General features: G+C 48.4%; 1 protein-coding gene across 6 annotated transcripts in view; it reads right to left on the bottom strand.

The window, feature by feature from the left end:
- Nucleotides 1–23,137, bottom strand: part of ITSN1 (intersectin 1) — a 1,645,471-nt gene that overhangs the window by 1,469,466 nt on the left and 152,868 nt on the right. The window lies entirely within an intron of this gene.

Raw genomic sequence — 23,137 nt, 5'->3', positions numbered from 1 at the left:
ACACTGGTGCCATGAAACTAGGGCCCTGAAAGGGGATGACCTTAACCCTAGATATCGGTTCCCAGAACGGGGAGGATGGGTGGGTCGGTAAGGAATCTATCACTAACTAATGTCTCAAGTAGTATTGTATTGTGCATCTGAAAGAGACACGTTAGTGATAGATTCCTTCCCTTAGAATAGATACCCCAGCAATACCATCCCCTTGGTGGTGGGTCTGCGAACCAATAATCACACCAGAAAGTCCTGGAGGACGGAACGGCCAAAGTAGCCGTCCCTCCGGACTGGACTGTCCAGGCAATAGTGTCTTGCAAACGTGTGCAGCGACGCCCACGTAGCCGCCTGGCAAATGTCCCGCAAGGGCACACCTCGGCCCAAGGCAGTTGTAGTGTCCGTGGCTCGAGTGGAGTGAGCCCTCAGCCCAACAGGGGGTTCCTTCTTAGCCAAGGAGTTACACGCTTGGATGCACAAGATAATCCACCGGGAGATGGTCCGCTTGTGCACCGCTTTCCCTTTCTTAGCGCCCGCGTATCCCACAAAGAGTTGATCATCCACCCGGAACTGTTGTGTGCGATTCAGATAGAATGAGAGCGCACGTTTTGGGTCCAGACGGTGGAGCCTCTCCTCCTCTCTCGAGGGGTGCGGAGGCGGAAAGAAGGTGGGCAACGTGATGGATTGCCCAATGTGGAAGGCTGTGACTACCTTGGGAAGGAAGGAGGGCCTTGTCCGTAACACAACCTTGTCCGGATGGACTGAAAGGAAAGGAGGCTTACAAGATAGAGCCTGGAGCTCACTCACTCTCCTGGAAGAAGTGATGGCTACCAGGAAGGCAGTCTTCAAGGAAAGAAGGCGAAGAGGACAGTTGTGAAGTGGCTCAAAGGGAGCGCACATCAAGAACGTAAGAACCAAGTTCAGTCCCACTGAGGCATCACAAAGGGAACAGGAGGATAGGTATGAGTGATGCCCTTCAGGAATCGATTAACGATAGGGGATTTGAACAAAGAAGGTTGGTCAGGCAGCCTCAGAAAGGCTGAAAGAGCTGAAAGATAGCCTTTGACAGTGCCCAGAGCAGAGCCCCGCTGGGCAAGAGAGAGAAGAAAGAGGAGTACCTCAGAAAGAGGGGCATTGAGGGGATCCACAGCCTTTGCTGTGCACCATGATACAAATCTGTTCCACCTGCAGGCGTATACCGACTTTGTGGAGGGACGCCTGGCTGCCAGAATGATGTTGCAAACTTCAGGAGGCAAGTCAAATGGCCTCAACTGTCGCTGCTCTATCTCCAAGCATAGAGGTGGAGACTGGAAAGGTTCGGGTGGAGGACCGTCCCCTGCTGCTGCGACAGAAGGTCCTCCTGAAGAAGCAGACGAACCGGGGGATCGACTGACATACTGAGTAGCTCGGGATACCAGTACCTTCATGCCCAGTCCGGAGCAACAAGGATGACTTATGCCCGGTCGCGCTTGGTCTTCTTCAGCACTCTGGGCAGAAGTGGTATAGGCGGAAAGGCACAGCTCCACTGGCGACGAAAAGCGTGTCCGAGCGAGTGCCGCCTTGGAAATTCCAACGCGCAGAACTGATGACATTGCGCGTTCTCCTCGGTGGCGAATAGATCTAACCAAGGCTCTCCCCATCGCAGAAAGAGGCCTTGCGCCACGTCAGAGTTCAGACGCCATTCGTGATCCATCGAGCACCGACGGCTGAGTTCGTCCGCCCTGATGTTCAGGGAACCTGCCAGGTGTTGAACCATCAGAGTCACGCCCTGATGTTCCAGCCATTGCCAGAGGCGCAGAGCCTCCTGGCAGAGGGTCCACGACCCCACTCCGCCCTGTTTGTTGCAGTACCACATGGCGGTGGTGTTGTCCGTGAACACTTGCACTACACTCCCTCGGACAGACGGGAGGAATGCCTTCAGTGCCAGACAAATCGCCCGCAGCACCAACAGATTGATATGAAGCCGGGACTCCGCCGGAGACCAGAGTCCTCTGATCTCCGCCTCTCCCAAGTGGCCTCCCCAGCCCTGGAGGGACGCGTCCGTCACAACTACGTGCTCCGGTTGGGGAAGGGAGAGGGATCTGCCGTGGACCCAATCGCGGTCCGTGAGCCACCACTGCAGTTGTCTCGCAGTGCCCTCGGAGATCAGGACATGGTCGGACAGGTTGCCCTGATGCTGGGCCCACTGAAGCTTCAGGTGCCACTGCAGAGCCCGCATCCGCCACCGTGCGTGATGCACCAGAAGGATGCAAGAGGCCATCAGCCCCAGAAGCCGCAGCGCCAACCTGACCGAAACATGGGATAAAGGCCAGAAGATCGGAATCAGAGCCTGTATATCCCGAACCCGCTGTTTGGGTGGGTGAACGAAAAACTGCGCCGAGTCGAGAACCGCTCCGATGAAAAGGAGCTTCTGAGAGGGGCACAGGTGTGACTTCGGCACATTGATGGAAAATGGAAAATCCCAGCTGGTGCAGGAGATCCGCCGTAGTCTGGAGGTGGCTGACAACTGTCTGGGGCGAGCCCGCCTTCAACAACCAGTCGTCGAGGTAGGGGAAGACTGAGACCCCCAACCTGCGCAGATGAGCTGCGACCACCGCCATCACCTTCGTGAACACCCGTGGGGCGCTGGTAAGGCCGAAGGGGAGCACGGTAAACTGAAAGTGCTCGTGGCCTACCGTGAACCGCAGGTAACGCCGGTGGGCCGGCAGGACGGGGATGTGGAAATACGCGTCCTGCAAGTCCAACGCTACCATCCAGTCTCCTGGGTCTAGGGCAGCTAAGACCAGAGCCAGAGTCCACATTTTGAACTTCTGCTTCCGGAGGAAGACGTTGACGTTCCTCAGATCCAAGATAGGGCGTAGGCCCCCTTTGCCCTTCTTGGGTACCAGTGGGAGTAGCAACCACGTCCTACTTCTGGCCCAGGAACGCGCTCGATGGCCCCCTTGGTCAAGAGGGCCGAAACGTCCTCCTGCAGGAGCCGCAAGTGATCCCCCGATACGCGGTGGTGTTGCGGTGGCATGGCTTGAGGAGTCGTCTCGAAGGGGAGGGAGTAGCCCCTCCGGACGATCTGCAGCACCCACCTGTCCGAAGTGACAGTGCGCCAGTGAGAGTGGTGATGGCAAACCCTGCCTCCCACTGGCGTCACATGGGCCAAAAAGCACGGACTAGGAGGGTTTAGAGGTGGATGCCGCGGGGGCAGGTGTGGACTGACTCCGCCTGTTTCCCCGACCGCCTCCGCGGTGGTTTCAACGGCCGCCGCCACGCTGGACGATAGTTTACGGCGAGTGGCTGGCGGTGCGTGTGGGGACGCCCCTTCCTTGGCCACGAAAGGAGCGAAAGGCACCCGTTTGCTGGCGCGGGGCCGAGAGGCCCAAGGACTTTGCCTTAGCCCTGGAGACCTTAAAGCGCTTAAGCGCGTGGTCTGCCTTGTCGCCAAAGAGGCGACGGCCATCGAACGGCATGTCCATCAGAGTGTTCTGGACGTCTGCCGAAAAATTGGCGGATCTCAGCCAGGCGTGGCGTCTGACCGCCACTGTCGTAGCCATCGCTCTGCCCAGCGAGTCAGTAGTGTCCAGGCCACACCTGATGGAATACTTGGCTGCGTCCCGGCCCTCCACAAGGGTTTGGCCGAGTTTGGCCCGTACCTCCAACGGACACTCCGGCAGCACTTCCGCCACCGTCTCCCACAGAGAGTGGGTGTAGCGGCCCAAGAGGCATGCAGTGTTGACCGCAGTCCCAAACTAAGGGACGAGAATATCTTCTTGCCATAATTCTCGTACCTCTTGGATTCCCTGTCCGGCGGGGCCGACGGGAATGCGGTCTGGGAATTAGAGGCCTGGATGACCAGACTCTCGGGGGTGGGGTGGGAGGACAGGAAACATGGGTTGCCCGGAGCCGGGCGGTGGCATCTGGCCACGTTCCTATCTACGGGCGAACCCGTAGCGGGCCTGGACCAAGTGCCCAAAAGAACGTCGGTCAAGGCCACATTAAACGGCAGCAGAGGCTCCATGGAGCAGGACTGCGGCTTAAGGACCTCTGTGAGGAGGTTAGTCCTCACGGCCGCAACGGGGAGCTTAAGGCCCAAGGCCTTGGCAGCCCTCGTCAACACCACACCATAGGTAGCCCCCTCCTCCGAAGCCACGGTAGGAGGAGAGACAAATCCAGTGTCTGGAGAGGTGTCCAGGCCACTGGCCTCCCCAAGGTCTCCTGCCCAGTCCATATCAGACTGACAATCTTTGGTCAGAGGGTCCTCAGACCCCTCCCAATTCTCAAACAAAATAGAATCCACTGGGGATAGATAGTGTGGTCCCTACTTTGGTTGGGAGCACACAGTGTTGGTTTTAATACCCCTCACACACCACAAGGACCCTTGGTGTCATTCTACCATCATTGGGGTCTTCGCACCCCTCTACGGAATGCGGCGTGCTGTGACCAAACGTTTGCGCGGGAGCACTTTTATGGTGTAGACTATGTGTGGTGGTGAGTGGGGTAAAAAAAAGTTGTGAGTGGTGGAGTAGTGCAAGTGGTGTTAAAAATTCCCTGGCTGGTGGGGTTAAAAAACTTATTTAATCAAGCCCCCGGCTGGTAATATTAAAAACGTGCTTGGCGAGGTAGTTGCTGTATAATTAAGTACAGACATGTTTTGGAGTATCCAACTCCTTCTTAAGGACGGGAAAGTACTTAATTCCCCACCTTACTCACATGTATTATATATGTAAAAGTGTATTCTATAAAAGGATTAGGTGTATGTGTTCCTAATATGTATGTATTTTTGAAGTCCTAACGCCCAATAGGCGGTTTAGATTAGACCTGGAGGAGAGACAAAGTGTAGAGTCAAATGCCTATACCAGGGCAGGTATACATCTCAAAACACAGGTAGCAATGACCTAGTCTACTCAAAAAAGTATTAATTCATGTAATACACATGAAGGATTAATGCCATCTGTTCATAATCCTGTTGAAAAAAAGAGACAAAAAGCACAAAAACACACATACAACTTTATTGTGACATATACTTAAAGGATGATGATGGGGGTTTAAAACATCTTACTTATTTTCAAAGGTTACATAGCCTCATGAACTTTTGCGCATAGATATTGGGGCGTTCCATCAGCTAAGAATCAGCAACCTGTGGGCATGAGGAGAGCAAGGTTACAGTTTTTGTTCGATACCTCGACAAAGGTTCTTAACAGCCAATACCCTAGTTAGTGACTTACGGTCTCCAGGGAAATGTTCCTCTGTCTGCCCCTCAGCGCTGCTCCGACGATTGTGTTTGTCCAGGGCGAGTCAGCGCTTATATACCCTGCTTAATAGTTTAAACTGGCGTCTAATTAACCAATTACCGGCGGGAAATGCCCAAAAAAGGGTGTATGGATCGCGTTGGTTGCCGATAATAGAGAACGCAAGAGTGTATCCATGTGCGCATGGTCCCTGATAGCTGTGTGGTTTGCGCATGCGCGGGAGATAGTGTGTTGCATTTGCACATGCGCGGCAGTGAAAACCGGCGCGACGTGGAGTTGGAAACCCCATGTCTGCAATATGATATTGCTAGTTTGTATGCTCAATGGGACACTAATAGAGGTCTATGAAACGTTTTTTCAGTTGGTGATCAAACCATGCCACGTTGGTAATACTCAACCGTGTCTCATCCAAGACACAATTCTTAACGGTGCCTATAACATGCCAAGATGGTAAAAAGGTGTAGAGGGTGTAGATGGTGACAGGCAGTTGGTGCTAGGCAAGCAAGGCTAACGTGCACAGGTATAAACGCCGTGGTTGCCTGGCACTGGATGCCTGACACTTTTCACATGAATGACCAATTGCACCTCTGAGCATGGTATGTTAACGTGTTGAAACTGTTCTAGGAGTAATACAGCTGGCTAATCATATGTTATATGTTCCCTTTCCTCCTGTCAATACAGGCTTTTAAATTCAGGCAAGCACTGAATGTCCTGATGGTGATCCACTATTTATAACTGGATCGAAACGCCGTCGACATAATATGTGGTCTAAACACTAGTTCACTATCATGTGCCTAAAAATCATGTGTTTTCCACATATGTGAAGCAAACAGATAGTAAAATTACCCTTTTTGCTCCCGTTCTTTCTAAATGCCTGAAAATCCCTAGTTGAATGTACTTTGTATTGTATGTCTAGTACTGTGGATACAGGACTGTGTCCCACTGCTCTATTGTTGTGTTCGATTTGCCTTATTTAGTTATTGAATAAATTTTGAAGTCCGGCTGGACTTCCTGTTCATTAGTGCATATTGTGGCCTATAATTATTGAAATTGTTATTTCCTCCTTGTCAAGGACCGTTGTTTTTTACTTAATTGATACCCCAGGTCCTTGCTTACCTAGAGGGTTCCCTTGTTCTTTAGTAATGCTAAGCATTATGAACCATCAATTTTACACAATGCCCAACGACTCTGCAATGTTGTCAGCATATAGAAAAATACAGGAAGTGGTACCTGATCAGATGCAAAATAGAAAGGTCAAGAGCCCGGAAGAACCTTACAGACATTCTCTAGAGGTGTAGCTGAAGTAGCCAAATCTCATATCAGCAAAGAAAACAAGAGGACTTGGCACACAGGGGATGTAAAGCGGGAGCGCCCGATTTGTTATCCCAGAGACTCCTGCACTCATATGCCTCCTACAGTATTTAACAGCCTCCCCTGGGGCGGGACTTCCGCCTTCTGCTGGAAGCCCGCGCCCACAAAGTGACTGGACGTGAAGGGCAGAAGGCGGAAGTCCCGCCCCAGGGGAGGCTGTGAAACGATGTAGGCACGTAGGAGGAGCAGAGGCCGCCGATGCAAGTGAGGGAAGCCCTGCGTGACGGAGCCTGTAGGCCGGTGAGTGGGGCGGGTGGGGCTTAGTTGTAGGGTGTGTGTGTGCCTGCGTGTGTGTGTGTACCTGTGTGTGTGTGTGTACCTGCGTGTGTGTGTGTGTGTACCTGCGTGTGTGTGTGTGTGCCTGCGTGTGTGTGCCTGCCTGCGTGTGTGTGTGTGTGTACCTGTGTGTGTGTGTGTGTGTGTTTGCGTATGTACCTGCGTGTGTGTGTGTACCTGCGTGTGCGTGCGTGTGCGTGTGTGTGTGTGTGTGTCTGTCTGTCTGTGTGTGCGCGCGCGTGTGTGTGTTTGCGTGTGCCTGTGTGTGTGTGTGTGTGTGTGTGTGTGTGTGTGTGTGTGTGTGTGCGTCCGTGATTGAGAGAGGCGAGAGGCTGACTTGCTGTTCACAGTTTCTGGGAAGCGCGTTCACAGACCAGAATCTGCTCGTGCACCGGTCTGTACCACTTGGAAGGCAACACAACCACAATAAGTCTCGCTGGTGACAGCGCTTCGCACTGCAACGCCAGGCGAGACCCAAAAAAGGGAGTACAATCGAAACCCATCCTACTGTAACTTTGTGTTAGCTGCACCTGCTTGGAAAATTCCATTATGGGCGGGTCTTCCGTGGTTCTGAAATGTACAAAATGTATCGCTACGTTTGCTGAAATCAGTCCTCCCTGCAAAACCGTTAAGCGACTGGGCAAACGGGGCTCCACTATAATGAATCTGAATAAACATATACTTGGTTTGTATTCTCTGTCGGACCGACTCTTCATTTGGTATGGAGGGCTGAGAGGTGGTCGTGAGTGACCCGGGAGACTCTAAATGGGCCACTTCCTTAAACGGTTTAGGCATCGAAGGAGTATGGTCTGATGATGGTTTCGAACTTGAAGTTTCAGTTTGGTGCCAGAGTGTGGTCAACTCGATCCCGAGCCGGTAGGCTTTATTGTTAGTTGTGTTGCCGAGCCAGAAGGCAGGGCATTGGAAAACATTTTCTCAGGGCCGTCCATGGCCCGAAAGCAGAGGTGGGACTGGAGCCTTTTTCTTGGGCTGAATAGGAGTAGGACTTTGGGGAAAGGGAGGATCAGTACTCCAGATATGCTAACCTTGCGGAATCTTTTTGTCCAAATCGAAGCCGGATTCCGAGACGGATATAGGATCTTCTTCAGCCCCTAATGCATCACCGGTCTCCTGTTCGGAATCTTCTCTGAAGAGGTAGGGAATGGACCCAATGTTTTGGCTCTGCATGTCGCGACTTTGAGCCCGACGGTCGCTGAGCGTTTTCTTCTAGCGGAAAGATTTACAGGTGTTGCAGTCCTGTTCGTTGTGCTCTGGAGATAAGCAGAAGTTGCACACTTCGTCTGAGTCAGTGTGCGGGAACCTCGCGTGGCACCGAGGGCAGAATTTAAATGGAGTCCATTCCATTGACTGCGAGGTGGACCGACGCGGGTAGGGCAGATGGCCTTCCATGAATTTCCTGATTGAAATAGAGGTTTTTTTAATGTAACCGACACAATACGCAAAATGGGAAAAGAGATCGAAAACAATACCATCAAGGGTAAGTGGATTGCGCACCGAGGGGAATCCAGAGCACAGCAATTCACGTCAGAACCCTATGGCGGAATTAAACAATCTAACAATGGAGTTGATGCCCATGCACACCATAACTGAAAGGAGAAGTCAACTACCTCGTGACTGGAAAGACTTAAAAAAAAACAACTTGCAAACATCCGGACCCAACACTAGATGGCAGGATGGCACAGCATGTTATCTACTCTACAACTCTCATGCCTCGAACATAGAGAATTCCTCTTGCTATGTCAAGAAATTGGGTGGTATTGCTAAGGGAGCAGGTGAACCAGGAAATGTATGTGAAGTGAACGCTAGGAAGAAACCCATGAAAGAGGTACCGAGGGAGACCAGAAAAAAGTGGAAACTTAAAATGTTGAGAAGAAGGGAGTGTGTTCTAGGTGTGGTAGTGGATGACACATGGTTGAGGTAATTAATTTCCCTGCTGCTGACAGCACATGTTTCAAGTGTAAAAAGATGGATTACTTGTCCAGATTACACAAGATGGCAGACAACCTGAGGTCCAGGAGAGTGGTGAATTTGGTATGTGAACAAGAAACACCAGGGTGCTTGAGGCATTCTGAATCGAGTGATGAGGGTGAGATTGAAGTGTTGGTGGCGAGTGAAAAAGAATCACAGGTTATGGGTCAGTCAAGGGAGACAAGTAAAGAATATCGCCCACTAAAATGTGCACAGTTAGGTTGAAGGGCAAAGAGGTAGATGTTTGGGCTGATTCATGCTCACAGTTTATGATCACAGACAAATTGATATGGGAAGAATTAGAGGAGTGTGAGTTGTGTCCCCTGGACGTTGAACCCAAGGGGTAATAAGGGAACAAACTTCCAGTATAGGGATATTTCAGTGCAGAATTAGAATATCAGGGTAGGAAGGCAATGTGAAATATGTATGTGGTTGAGAAGAGGAGATCGTTGTTAGGATGGAAGTAACAACAAACATTGGGTATGATTTTGAACCCTAATCACCTGATACAAGTGAGAGAAATCCCCATATCTTTAATGGGCTTTCCTGAGAGAGCTGGGGAAAAGTTGGCAATGGACATATGTGGTCCCTTTGATTGTTTGGGTAAAAGGTATGTAGTTGTGATGGTGAAAAGGTAAGCAGAGGTGATTATGGACTATTTCTCGAAAGGCCCAGAGGTGGCATTTATGAGAGAAGTAAAGGGGTTTAATGTGATTGCTTTCTGTGAGGATCCGTTCTGACAAGACGGTTGTCTTACCAACATACTGACCGATAATGGTTCTCAACTAATTTCGGGGGAGTTGGAGTCTTTCCTCGAAAAGTGGCTATTAAGCATTGTACGGTGTACATGCATGGTGATATAGTTTAATGGAGATCTTTAACCGCATGTTGGGAGAAAACATACAGTTGGCAGCGGCGAGTGATAGATGGTGGAAGAGTCAGGTCAAAGATATGTTGTGGAACTACAGAACCACTCCACATTTCGTGACAGGTGAGTCTCTGTTTCACCTATTTAAAGGGAGAGTATACTGCACTGTGACGCTGCTGGCAGGAATGGTCGAGTCTGGGCCTCAGGAAATGGATTATGAAAAGTTGAAGTGGATAAGTATCAAGCTCGATGTCCAGAGACACAATGAAAAGAATAATAAGGAAGGAAGGAAATTTAAGAACGGTATGTGTGTGAGGGCGCACCCAGGGAATATGGTGATGAGTGGTTATTCCAAGTTGTCCGAACCAAGGAAAGTTGAGGAGGTCAAAGGCAACATTCCCAAATTATCTGATGGCAAGTGGAAGAATGTAAGTAAGGTGGCAGTGGGCAGTAAAGCAGAAGGTTGCAGTTAAGAAATGAACCTGCTGAGTGGAAAATTTGGAAATAATCCTGTAAGGAGGAATGTGTCAGTCGCCTGACCTCAAAAAGCATCCATAGGGTGTCACAGTCCTCCTGTCCTAGGTGTCTGCTAGACGATGCAGACTTATTCCTCTTGGTATGGGCCTGTTCACTTCTTGCTTCCTACTTTGATACGGTTGTCAGCCTCCTCAATGTGACTACCGGCCACACTTTAAAGGAAACCCCGGCTGCCTGCTTCTCTGCCTGTTCCCTGTACCCAGCACTAAAGCGATTACTACTAAATTTGCTTACCTTGCTGTGGTCTGGACTGCGAAGGTGCCCTGCTGAAACGTGAGGTACAGAGGTCCACACCACATGGACCACTCATAAGCCTGTGATCAAATATTGCAGGACCGCTCGCTTATAGTGGATTACGGTCAGTTGCTCACCACTACAGAAGGAGCAACCTCTGATGAGGAGTGCCCTGTTGGACACCGGAGAGAACATCCTGCACCCTACACATTACCCTTCCTAGTCACCATTCGCTATGCCCAGAGCTACCATCTGTTCCCTCATGATCCCAGCAATTCCTACACCCCCTTCTTCCCCAAACCTCACCTTTTCACAACAAGGCTACATCCTCGCAACTCACTAGGCTACCACAGCAACTGTTTAGGGGTAAAAGTTTTCCGCCTTTTTATATTTATTACTCCCCCGCTCCCTATACCTTTCCCCAAGGATTTCCTTGATAAACATACGGTTCTCCTTTGCACGTCATATTCACCTGCTGTTGCACCTTATGCCTGTGCTCAAGATTCACAAATGATTTATGCCGGACTGTGTGATGTGTATCCTTTGTTTTTGTATTATCAACTGTTCTGCTATTATTGACTAAGTGTTTATCCTGAGACAGTATACTGTACATTACCACAAATTTTGTATAAATGAGAACTGTACCAAAATCTTTAATTAACAAATTGTAGGATGCTTTGACGAAGCCTCCCTTTGATCTACTAGAGCATGATGAGTTTGAATTTCTGACTCTTAAAACATGTTTTCTTGTAGCCATTATAATCAACTAGATGGTTGAGAAAGCTAGGGGTATCATTTTGTGGATATCCCTTTTGTAGGATCTCTCATGATAGGGTAATCTTAATTCCAGTCCCTTCTTTTACTACTAAAATGAATTCTAGTTTTCACTCTCAACAGGAGTTTATTCTTCATCAGCTTTTTCCATCTCCTACCATGGAGGAAGAGTGTAGGTTGCATTGGTTGTATGTAAGGAGACCTCATTGTATTTGCTTGCAGAGAGCCGGACCTTTCAGAAAGGGAGAGTCCTTGATGATTATCTTTGGACCAGCAAGGAAAGGGTAGAAAATAACTACCCCTACACTAAAAAAAATGGATCAAGCCCTTAATAACCATGGCATACAGTGCTCTATGTGAGGTCCCGCCTTTTGGTATAGAGGGAAGATCCACATGTAGTATGGCTGCTACAATGGCAGAATTACGGGGCGCCTCCCTCTTATATATTTGTAAGGCAGCTACGTGGGTTACTTAGTCAACCTTTGTGAGGCATTACAGAGAGCAAAGTAATTGATAATGTCCTTGGTCATAAAGCTCTCCTCTATAAAGTAACAAGAGTTGCCTTGGTTATGAATAAAGTGGATTTCTGTTGTACTTGAAAAACAGTTGTCCTGTTCTCTTGCATACTACATCTAATTTGTTCTTAATTAAATCTAGGGAAGGACGAGGAGGTAATGTTTCAATTACTTACAGGTAATTGCACTAATGCTCACCTTCTCCCTCGCTTTAATTCAGAGACCCTCCCAGGACGCAGAAGAAAACGAGTTACTTATCTGTAAGGAATATGCTACTTACCAGTATGCATCTGTTCTTGGCAAGTAGGGCTGCTGACATTCATATCTGTGCATAGATCGCCGCCTAGTGTTGGGTCCGGATGATTGCACATTGTTGTCCTGGAAGAGTCTTCGAAGTATCATGAGATAGGTGGCTCCTCCCCGGACTACAGTGTGCATGGGCATCCTCTCCATCCTCAGATTGTTTTTCGCCATTGTGGCAGGGATGGAGTATGATACAGTAAGTGATGTCCATGCTACAGAATAATTCTGAGTGCTACAGCTGCGACAGGCACCAGGGAGGAGGGAGGGCGATATGAATGTCAGCAGCCCTACATGCCAAGAACAGATGCATACTTGTAAGTAGCATATTCCGTTCGAGGCATGTGGGGTGCTGAATTCATATCTGTGCATAGAATATATAGCAGTCTCCCTCTTAGCGGTGGTGGCCCGTGCCAGCTGCAGCAGGCTGAAAAAGTCTTGAGTACAGCCTGTCCTACAGCTGCTTGCTGTTTGGAGTGTACATCTACGCAGTAGTGTTAAGTAAATGTATGTATGGTAGTCCATGTGGCTGCTCTACATATGTCTTCTAGAGGAATGTTTGCCAGGAAATCCATGGATGTCCCTAACTTGCGTGTGGAGTGCGCCCTTGGGGGAACTGTTAATGTGCGTTTAGCTTTCTGATAACAAATTTGAATGCACTTAACAATCCATCTGGCTATACCGGATTTGGAAATGGGGTTGCCTTTGTGCTGTGGTGAAAAGGCAACAAACAGTTGCTTTGTCTTCCTGAAAGGTTTAGTTCTGTCTATATAGTACAGGAGAGCTCTTTTAACATCCAGGGTATATAAAGCTCTTTCTGCCACTGATTCTGGAATGGGGAAGAACACTGGCAGTTCGATAGTTTGATTGATGTGAAACTGAGAGACCACCTTTGGCAAAAATTTAGGGTTTGTACACAACACCACCCTATTTGCATGAATTTGTATGAATGGCTCTTAAATAGTTAGGGCTTGTAGCTCACTAACTCTCCTAAGTGATGTAATCGACACTAAGAAAGCCACTTTCCACGTTAGGAATTGAATCTCACACGAGTGTAGAGGTTCAAAAGGTGGGCCCATTAGTCTGGTTAGAACTACGTTGAGGTTCCAGACAGGTGAAGGTGGGTGTATTGGAGGAATCACTCGTTGGAGTCCCTCCGTAAAAGCTTTAATAGCAGGAACTCTGAAGAGTGAAAATTGTTGCCTGTTCTGAAGATAAGCTGCCACCGCAGCCAAATGTATGCGTATGGAGCTGTAGGCTAGATTGCATCTATGTAAATGTAACATGTAACATATGATGTTTTGAGTGGATGCATCTAGCGGATTTATGTCGTTATTGGTACAATAGATGACAAATCGTTTCCACTTAGCCGCATAGCATGCTCTGGTTGTAGGTCTTCTTGCCTCCTTGATAATCTCCATACAGTCAGGAGGCAGGTTAAGGTAACCAAAGTCTATGACCTCAGGAGCCAGATCGCAAGGTTCAACTGTTGCGGATCTGGGTGCTGAATGTCTCCATGGCTCTGCGTTAAAAGACTGGGAGTTAGGCGCAGCCTTTGATGAGGCACCACGGAAAGTTCTAGGAATGTGGTGTACCATGGTTGCCTCGCCCACGTTGGAGCAACTAGGATGAGTGTCATGGAGTGTTGTCGCAGTTTGCGTGCCACTAGTGGTATGAGCGGGGCAGGGGGAAAAGCGTACGCAAACTTGCCTGACCAGTTCATCCATATCGCATTGTCCTGAGACTGCGGATGTGGAAACCTGGCGGCAAAGTTTCGCATTTTGCGTTTTCCCTTGTGGCGAACAGGTCTATCTCTGGGTGACCCCACTGCTGGAAGTACGGGTGCAGAACTGAGGGATGTATCTCCCACTCGTGCATCTGGTGGCTGTGTCTGCTGAGCAGATCCGCCATCTGGTTGTTTTTGCCTGGGAGGTGTTCCACCATGAGGAATATGTTCCTTTGAATGGCCCACTTCCACACGCTTTGCGCTAGGTGTGACAACTGCGGAGAGTGTGTCCCTCCCTGCTTCTGTATGTAGTACATGGCAGTCATGTTGTTCGTCCGGATCAACACGACTTTGTTGCACAAATGCACCTTGAACGCTTTCATTGCCATGAAGATTGCCATCAGTTCCAACAGGTTGATATGCATCTTCCTTTGCTGTGTCGTCTATAGCCCCTGCACTGTGTAATGGAGGACATGCGCTCCCCAGCCCAGGAGAGATTCGTCCGTTGTCAGCACTATTTGTGGCACAGGCTCCTGGAACGGTCATCCTCTGCAAAGGTTTTGTGGCTTCCACCAATGCAGAGAGTGATATGCTCGACCGGTCACCAACACTAGGTCTTTTAATTGTCCCTGAGCCTGGTTCCACTGCCTTGCTAAGCGGACGCATGTGTAGTCTCGCGTGGGGGACTATGATTATGCAGGAGGCCATCATGCCTATCAACTGCATAAACACGCTCGCTGGGAGCGAGTGTTGGGTTCTGAATCAGTAATTGAATGCTGTTGATTCTTGCAGAGTATGGCTGTGCCCTTGCTACCAGAGTGTCTATAGTTGCCCCCAGGTACTGTTGTACGTGGGCGGGTTGGAGATGGGACTTTGGGTAGTTTAATGAGAATCCGAGGCTGTGGAGGAGGTGAATAGTGTGAGACATGTGGCTGGCACATTGCTGGACTGACTTTGCTTGGATAAGCCAGTCGTCTAGATACGGATAGACGTGAACAAGGTTTCTTCGTAAGTGCGCCGCTACCGTTGCCAGACACTTGGTAAACACCCTGGGGGCCATTGTCACCCCGAAAGGTAGTACCTTGAACTGGTAATGTTGATTTTGTAAGGTAAACCTGAGAAACTTCCTGTGTGCAGGATGTATTGGTATGTGGAAGTATGCATCCTTTAGGTCTAGCGTTGCCAGGAAGTCTCCCTGAGTGAGCAACGGCAGAACCTGTTGTAAGGTGAGCATGTGAAAATGTTCTGACAAGATGTATTGGTTCAGGAGCCTGAGGTCCAGTATTGACCTGAGAGACCCGTCCTTTTTGGGTATTAAGAAGTACAGCGAGTATACCCCGTGCCTTGTTCTTGCACGGGGACGAGTTCTATGGCCCCTTTTGCAGCATGCTGATAACATCTTGCTGCAATAAGTCTATGTGCTCTGCGGACATAGGACGGTGTCTTGGGGGTATGTTGGGTGGAGTGGAAGTGAGCTCTAGACATAGCCGTACTGAATAAGTTGCCTCACCCACCTGTCTGTGGTAATGCTCTCCCAGACTGGCAGGAACTGTTGTAATCTTCCCCGGACCGGTGTTACATGGTACGGGGCAGTGAAAAGACGTCACTGTTTATTATTGGCGGAGGACTTTGTGTTGTTCCCTCGTCCTCTGCCTTAGTGGATGTTGGGTATCATAAGAAAATCCAAAAGGTACCATGTCAAACCAATGCAAAATATACATACATATCAGTATTGTAGTAAAGAGCAAGTCATGCACACATGCAATAATTTGGTACATGCAATAAAGAATTTTTACAATAGCAGAAATAATATACTCTTATCATAGAGGCTTACCTTATCTAAAAAGGTTTCGTAGTACTGCTTGACCAACTGCTGACTCAGCCTCTGTTGCCAGATCCAGGCAATAATGCAGAGTAAATGTGTGCATACTTTTCCAGGTTGCAGCACCGCAAATATTTTCCAGGGACACACCAGCGAACAATGCCATTGATGAGGACACTGCCCTGGTAGAATGAGCTTTAGGCTTATTTGAAAACGGATGTCCGGCTTTGCAATGGCCGAATTGAATAACTGATGCAATCCACTTTGAGATAGTAGCTTTTGTTACTGCTGATCCTGGCGTATGACCCCCATAAGAGAGAAATAACTTGTCTGATTTTCTGATAGACACAGTCCGAGATATGTAGAACTTCAAGCATCTTTTGACATCCAAGGTATTCAAAGATTTTTCCGCCGAGGAAGACGGAGTAGGAAAGAACGTCCGCAATATCACAGGTTCGTTGAGATGTAATGAAGTAGGAACCTTAGGGATGAATGTGGGATTAGTTCTTAAAGAGGACATAGTCATTGGTAAACTTCAAATATGGTTGTCTTAACGCCTCGGGAAGAGGTGAGTGCCAATAGAAGAGCTGACTTCCATAAGAGATTTTAAATCTGCTTTATGAATGGGTTCAAATGGATGTTTCATCAGTTGCTGTAGCACCAGATACAGTTTCGATTCCAGAGGTGGAGCTATAATAGGTGGGAAAGTCCTGAAAAGACCTTTCAGAAACTGTTTAATGAGACAATTGGAACAAAGTGATGCCTCTCCGGAGGATCGTCTGTATGCAGAAATTGCAGCCAGATGCAATTTAACAGATGCAAACATGACACCGGACTTAGACAATGACAATAAATATGGTAGACCCTTATCAGGGGAACATTCCAGTGGATGCAAATTGTGGTTGCTGCACCAGCAACAGAATCTCTTCCATTTTAAGACATAGGTCAGTAATGTAGAAGGTGCTCTTGCTCTATTCAGAATGTCTCTGCAGTCTTGAGGTAAATCTATCTCATTGAACTCTGAGCATCAAGACCCCATGCATATAGCTGCAGTTGGGCTGGACGAGGATGGAGAATCTGGTCTTCGCTCATTGACAACAGATTCGGTATTGTTGGAAGGCGGAATGGTTTGCACTTGGAGAGAAGGCAAAGTTCTGTGAACCAGTGCTGACATGGCCATTTCGAGGCTATCAGAATCGTGCAGCATGGTTCCATCTTGATCTTGCGCAGATGTCTTGGGATCAGCGGAAAGGGAGGGAACGAGTAAGCGAAAATTCCCGTCCATTTCATCGTGAAAGGGTTTCCCCAAGAGCCCTTCTCCGGTTCCCAACTTGCAAAGAAAAGACACTTCCGATTGTTCCTGGAGGCAAAGAGATCCAGATTCGGCTTGCCCCACTTCGGAAAGACATTTTCTACAATCGTTTGATTCCGTTCCCATTACTGGCAGGATTTCGTCGTCCTGCTTAAAGTGTCTGCTAAGGTGTTCTGTACTCCTGGAAGATGTTCCACCTTGATCACAATATTGTGCAAGAGAAGCCATTCCCAGATTCTTTGAGCTTCTTGGGACAGAATGTGAGATCTGGTACCCCCTTGCTTGTTTAAATAATGCATGCAAGTGGTGTTGTCGGTTCTGATGAGAACTGTAGACCATTGAAGTCTTGGCAGAAAAGACTGTAGAGCCAGACAAATGGCTCGGAGCTCCAGAAAGTTGATGTGCATCTTTGCCATTGCAGCAGACCATCTTCCCCTTATGCAGAGATGCTGAAGATGCGCACCCCAACCTTCTAGGGAGGCATCTGTTGTGAGGATGAAATCCGGTACTGGAGGTTGAAAACTGAGCCCTACTGAGGCATTTTTGGAAAACCTCCACCAAGAAATAGTTCCTTTCATAACTGAAGTAGCTTGGACTAGGTCGTCAAATGAACTAGAGATTTGTAGCCACTGATTATCCAGCTCCTCCTGAATTGGTCTCATTTTCAGCCGTGTATGAGGCACTAACAGACTCGCTGATGACAAAATCCCCAGAAAAGATTCGATGATGCTCACTGAAGCGAACTTTCTTTTAAGAAGGTCTGATGCCAGAGAGACGAGGCAAGATAGTCTTTCTTTGGACAAGAATGCCTAGTCTTGAACTGTATCCAGTTTTGCTCCCAGCAATTGAATTGCTTGGGAAGGATAGAGGCTTGACTTTTGGACGTTTAGAGAGAGTCCTAGAGAGTGAAAAACTTGCAGGCATTTTGCTGTTGCGAGAGAAGCCTGATGAAAGGACGGAGCCTTTATCAGCCAGTCGTCCAGATACGGGAATAATTGGATGCCTTGTAGCCGGAGAGGAGCTGCTACCGGAGCTAGAAATTAGGTGAAGACTCTTGGAGCGGAGTGGAGGCCAAATGGGAGAACTTTGAATTGGAAATGTGCACCTGCCACAGTAAATCATAGGAACTTTCGGTGTTTGGGATGAATTGGTATGTGGAAATACGCATCTTGAAGATCTAACGTTGTCATGAAGTCTGCATGATCCAGAAGCTGGAGAATTTCCTGGAGTGTTACCATGCGGAAGGACTTTTTCTGAAGGTATTTCTTCAGAATTCCTAAATCCAAGAATAGTCTCCATACCCAAGACTTTTTCTTTATCAGAAAAAAGCAAGAATAAAATCACTTTCCCGTTTGAGAGCGTGGCACCTTCTCTATTGCTCCCTTTGACAACATGGCTCTCACCTCTTTTCTGAGCAGAGCAAGATGCGGTGAGTTTATCTTCAGAGGTGGATGAGGAGGGGGAAAACTGGTGAATTCCAAGGTGTGACCAAATCTGATTATATCTAAAACCCACTTGTCTGTGGTGATTTTTCTCCAATTTTTGAGATGCTGGGAAACTCTCGGAACTTTGTAGACTTGTGGCATATCTGGGGCAGGTGCCATGAGATTGTCACTGTTTTCTAGCAGAATCTCTGCCTTGAGGTGGACGTCTTCTGCCCTGTTGCCTATAAGAGGCCGCTGGGGGATTTCTATAGGATTGTTGTTGCAGTTGTTGATGGTATCCATAACGACCCTTGCCACCTTGTTGCTGGAACTTCTGGTATCCTCCACGAAAGGAGTATGAGCCTCTGCCCCTTGCTCCTCGAAAAGGTGTTTTTCTATACTGTAAGGTACCCAATGCCCTAGCAGTATCAGTGTCCTTTTTTTAGGGCTCGGGCTACATCCCACGAAGTGGGTGTGGCTTCAGAGCCCTCTAGAGATGGACTTCGCCAATGTAACCTATGAATTCCAGAGAAGCGCATGATTTTCGCTCGTTATTTATGGCAGCTGCATGGCAATTGGCCCTCGCATGGCTGTGTTTTTACAAGCCAGCACGCAATAGGCCATAGTCTGTAGAATTGCTCCGCTTCCTGTATATTCCGTGCGGAGACGCGCACCAGAAGGCTATATTTCATCAATTACCAGCTGTCAGGGGCCGTGGTAATTGAAGCCAGATGCCGGGCGCGCGTGCACCATTCTCCTGTTTTCAGGGCTCAGGGCTACGGGCACTCGCCTCTCCCAGCCTGCTCCTCACTGGAGCCCCCACCACTGGAAACAACATTCGTAAAACACGCTGTATGTGTAGACATGCATAAATATGCTACAAACCTTAATTTTCAGACTAGAATATGTTGTTTCTCCAGACAAAACCATATTTCGTCGTGCAGTAGCATTCCCCCCTACAATCATGGTGGTCTAACACCCTGGATTTTTCGGGAGGGTCCCTGATTTATGTTGCCAGTCCAGCCTTCCCGGCATTACAGTCTGATTAAAACACACGTGCCGTTTTCGAAAGGGGAGGGGGTGAGCGTGCCATTAAAATCCGAAAATGTAGCGTCGGCAGGATCTCCTTTCCACTGCCCAGCGCTACAGCGCAGCAGGGCCGCGTGGTAAATGCTTTGCGACACCTCGTTGCGTTGTAAAATCATTCATGTCCCAGCAGGAGGTATAGAAGAGCGACTCGGCATCTGAAGAGACTGATGCCTCAACTGACCTCCCCAGGCTCCTGTGGTTTGGTCTCAGCTTCACTTCTGCGTGTCAGAGAGAGAGGGGGGTCCTTTAATGAAAAGAGGATTTTTCTCTATTTTTGTGTAACGTGGAGCACAGAGTGGCAGACTTTAGTTGTTATATGAAGTTTGAGAAAGCGACCCTACGCCTTGTGTTTCAGAATCATAAAGGTAAAATAATTGTATGGACTCGTGGTCAGCCGTCTACCCCTCCCCTCTTTTCTCCTCCCCTTCTAGCAGACGTATACTGATACCTACCAGGCCTGAATGCAAACTTTGCTCTCTGGTACTTTTAGTCCTGTTTTCATCTTTGTAAATGCATAGCTACTAACATTAACCACCGGGTTCTAAGTGGGCCGGCTCCCACCGGGTCTCAGATCCGGTAGCATTTTAGTGCGGACATTGAAACGGGTCCGATATTCATGCCTCTAACCTTACAGGGAAAACACTGCTGATTTATTAACATGTTCAGGTAATTCATATCAGTGATAAAGTCCCGTTTATGTTCACGTTTTACTGAATCTTGCCTCCAGTTCTCAACAGGTTGCGATTTTGTATTGTTTTTTCGTTCGGCACATTACTCTTGTATAGTGCATACTTTCCAGCTGAGTCGCTTCTAGGTTCTATAACAGCCACCACGTCAGAGAGCGCTGGTGTTCGGGCTCAAGCAAGGGCAAGTTTCTTGCTGTGCCTGTCTGTGGGCCAAAAAGGCGTTCACAATACATGGACATCAAGTCTTTGGCCTCTCCACAGTGCACACTAACAGCCCAGGCAGGTTTTCAGTGTATGTCAGTTGTGTTATTATATCTGGATGCAATAACAGAAACTCAGAGGAATCTTACCACCTGGACTCCACACTATAGGAATCCCAGAAATTAAGCCACGCCTATAAATACTTTAAAGCCCCTTTTAGAGACACTTCCGCATAATGTTTTCACCCAAACTAAAACCCTGATTAGTCACCGTGTGCTACTCTAGGTGACTTCAGATGAGGACAGCTTAGTCCAGGCTGCCTTTCCCAGCTACAGGGTTTGCTTGCTCGGATACCCAGATTACGAACGATTCCCAATATTCACAGCCAATGCAAAGACAGGGGTGGTCTGGGGTGAGCGTTTCCAAGACTGGAAGGTAGCCGGTCCTTGCCAGAGGATCTCGTGTGTCCACATGGATGTGACTCTCTAATGACTGGTACTGGTGCCTTGTAGGGCACGGTCACACCCCTCAGCCTGTGCTCCCAATTCCTGGAGGACCAGTGACGTCACAAGGGAACTCGACGGCGTACGGCACCCGCCTGGGCCCAAACAGCAGTATTTCGAAATAGTAAACGTAAAAATAGATACAGGACTGCGTGAAAAGTAGCATGCCCTTGCCATGGCAACGATGCTTCGCTTGGATCTCCTGGCAGGGGTCGTCGCTGTGTGTTTGATGCCTTGGCCCCCAACCCTAAACAGTAGGAACAGGTAGAGCATTCATTAGGGCAGCTCCAATTGGGGGGGGTTCAGGGTTCTGCTGGCCGGGGGCAACAGCCGAGGGGCGCACCGAAATGTGTGCATAGGGTACTGATCATGCTCGTTAAACATTAAAGTCAAATAACGTTATAGGGTAATAACGCACATATGTACCATTGGGAATAACAGCGAACTTTAGAAACTCTTCATTACACCATTCAGTAAAGAAATAGGACAACAAGCAGGCGACGCCAGGGGCTCGATGCGATCTCGCAATAACATCCCCCCACACCAAGCCTGCACAATCAATACAGCGCCTGCTCACTTTAGCAGAATGAAACACACAGCTTCGGCGAGGTCAGGGTTGCAAACACCAACTTCGTTGGATGTTGCCCTAAAAAGTAGACTGCCGGCACAGTCAACTGTTAGCGTCCATTCAAAAGCCCATAAGAAGGAAAGGGACATTGACCTGTTTACACAGTGATCACAGACGTAGCATCGGATTAGAAAGGGGACAGGAGTATAACCTATCATACAGAATGATCTTGCACCATCGTCCAACAATGTGTCACTTAAGAATAATACTATCGTTTCCAGTGTTATAAAGACACAGGCAGAACCCCACAAGGCGTCCTCTACAAGTTACCGTAAAGCAGCGATTTCACGGGCATGCACCAGTCTGGGTGTACACAGCCCCATCTATTATCGGGTGAGAGGCAGGACTGTAGATGCAGGTGGTGATTGCATTTTAGGGTTGACAGCACACCATGGAGGGAGTGCTGTGTGTATTATGCACAGAGGCCAGGAGTACAAAGCTGAGGTTTAATGTTACACCTGTGCACCCTAGCATTAATTTGCAGAGTGCAGAGTGCAGAGTGCAGAGTGCAGAGTGCGAGTGCAGAGTGTGAGTGCAGAGTGTCCGACCAGAATTGCCGATCGTATCTGCCCAAAATTGCTAAACAATTTGTGGCCCGAACTGTAGCGCACGCCATGGTGGTAAAGCGTTTGCCAATATGGTCTAGGCGCCTACCATCTTTGTCTGGTGGAGCTGTTATTGGGGCAGAAGGATTCAGAGACTTCCTCTGCGCCGCCTGAGAGATGACGGTGTCTGGTCTAGAGTGACCTGAGAGGCAGGCAGGAGCATCATCTGACGCCTTGTATTTTTTTTTATTTTTTATAATCGATCCTAGGGAGGATCGCAGGAATTAAAAACTGAGTCTTCATTATCTTCACCCCTTCTTCCCAGATATGATCAATTATTGGAATTGAGCAAGTCGATTTCTGCCTTGGTCCTTAAAATCATACAGAAAACATTCTGTCTTCTGTACTGGCATTGATAGATTAAATCTAGAGGCTGCCCTTTCCATGATAGCATGAAAACCTCCTATGTCCTCAGGAGGGGAGCCAACAGCTTGGGGAACTGGCGAGGCTGGTGTTGGAATAAGATACTCGTCCCATTCCTCCACAGTAGTGAGAGAGTTTGGTATTTCTCTTTCTTCAGCCACCGTGTCTCCATCATCATCCTGAAGGAATTGTGAAGGTAGGGCTACCTGTGGCTCTGAGACAGGGGGTCGCAGGGGACGCAGGCTGCAAAGCTGCAGGCACAGGCTCTCTTTTCTGGACTGTTACTGGAGGAAAGCAAGTATTATAGTCTTTCAACATTGCTGTAAGGTCTTGCATTAAAGCAGCAGGCATCTGAACCATAGGTTCTTGGTGAAATGATTCTTGAGGTCCTCTTAAAGATTCTCCGGGTTCGTAATATTCCTCCTCCTAGTCATCCTCCTGATATTTTATCCGGAGTTGAGAAGGGTCATGCGCTGGACCAAAGGGATCTTCATAATCAGATTCCTCTAAATAATGTCTAGTAGGTAAAGGTGAAATATGCGACACATCCTGGTAAAATTGCATTGAAGATGTTAATTTGGAGCTTAAAACTGGCATGATTTGTAAAGATGCTGGCCTTTTACGCTTTAGCGTAGCTTAAATGTACATCAATGGCAAATCTGTATCTGTTGAAATTGCCATAATAG

The sequence above is a fragment of the Lissotriton vulgaris genome, chromosome 8 (assembly GCF_964263255.1).
Source record: "Lissotriton vulgaris chromosome 8, aLisVul1.2, whole genome shotgun sequence".
In the NCBI taxonomy this organism is placed as follows: domain Eukaryota; kingdom Metazoa; phylum Chordata; class Amphibia; order Caudata; family Salamandridae; genus Lissotriton; species Lissotriton vulgaris.
The sequence above is the reverse complement of the archived record's forward strand: the minus strand, read 5'-3'. Positions and strand labels throughout refer to the sequence as shown.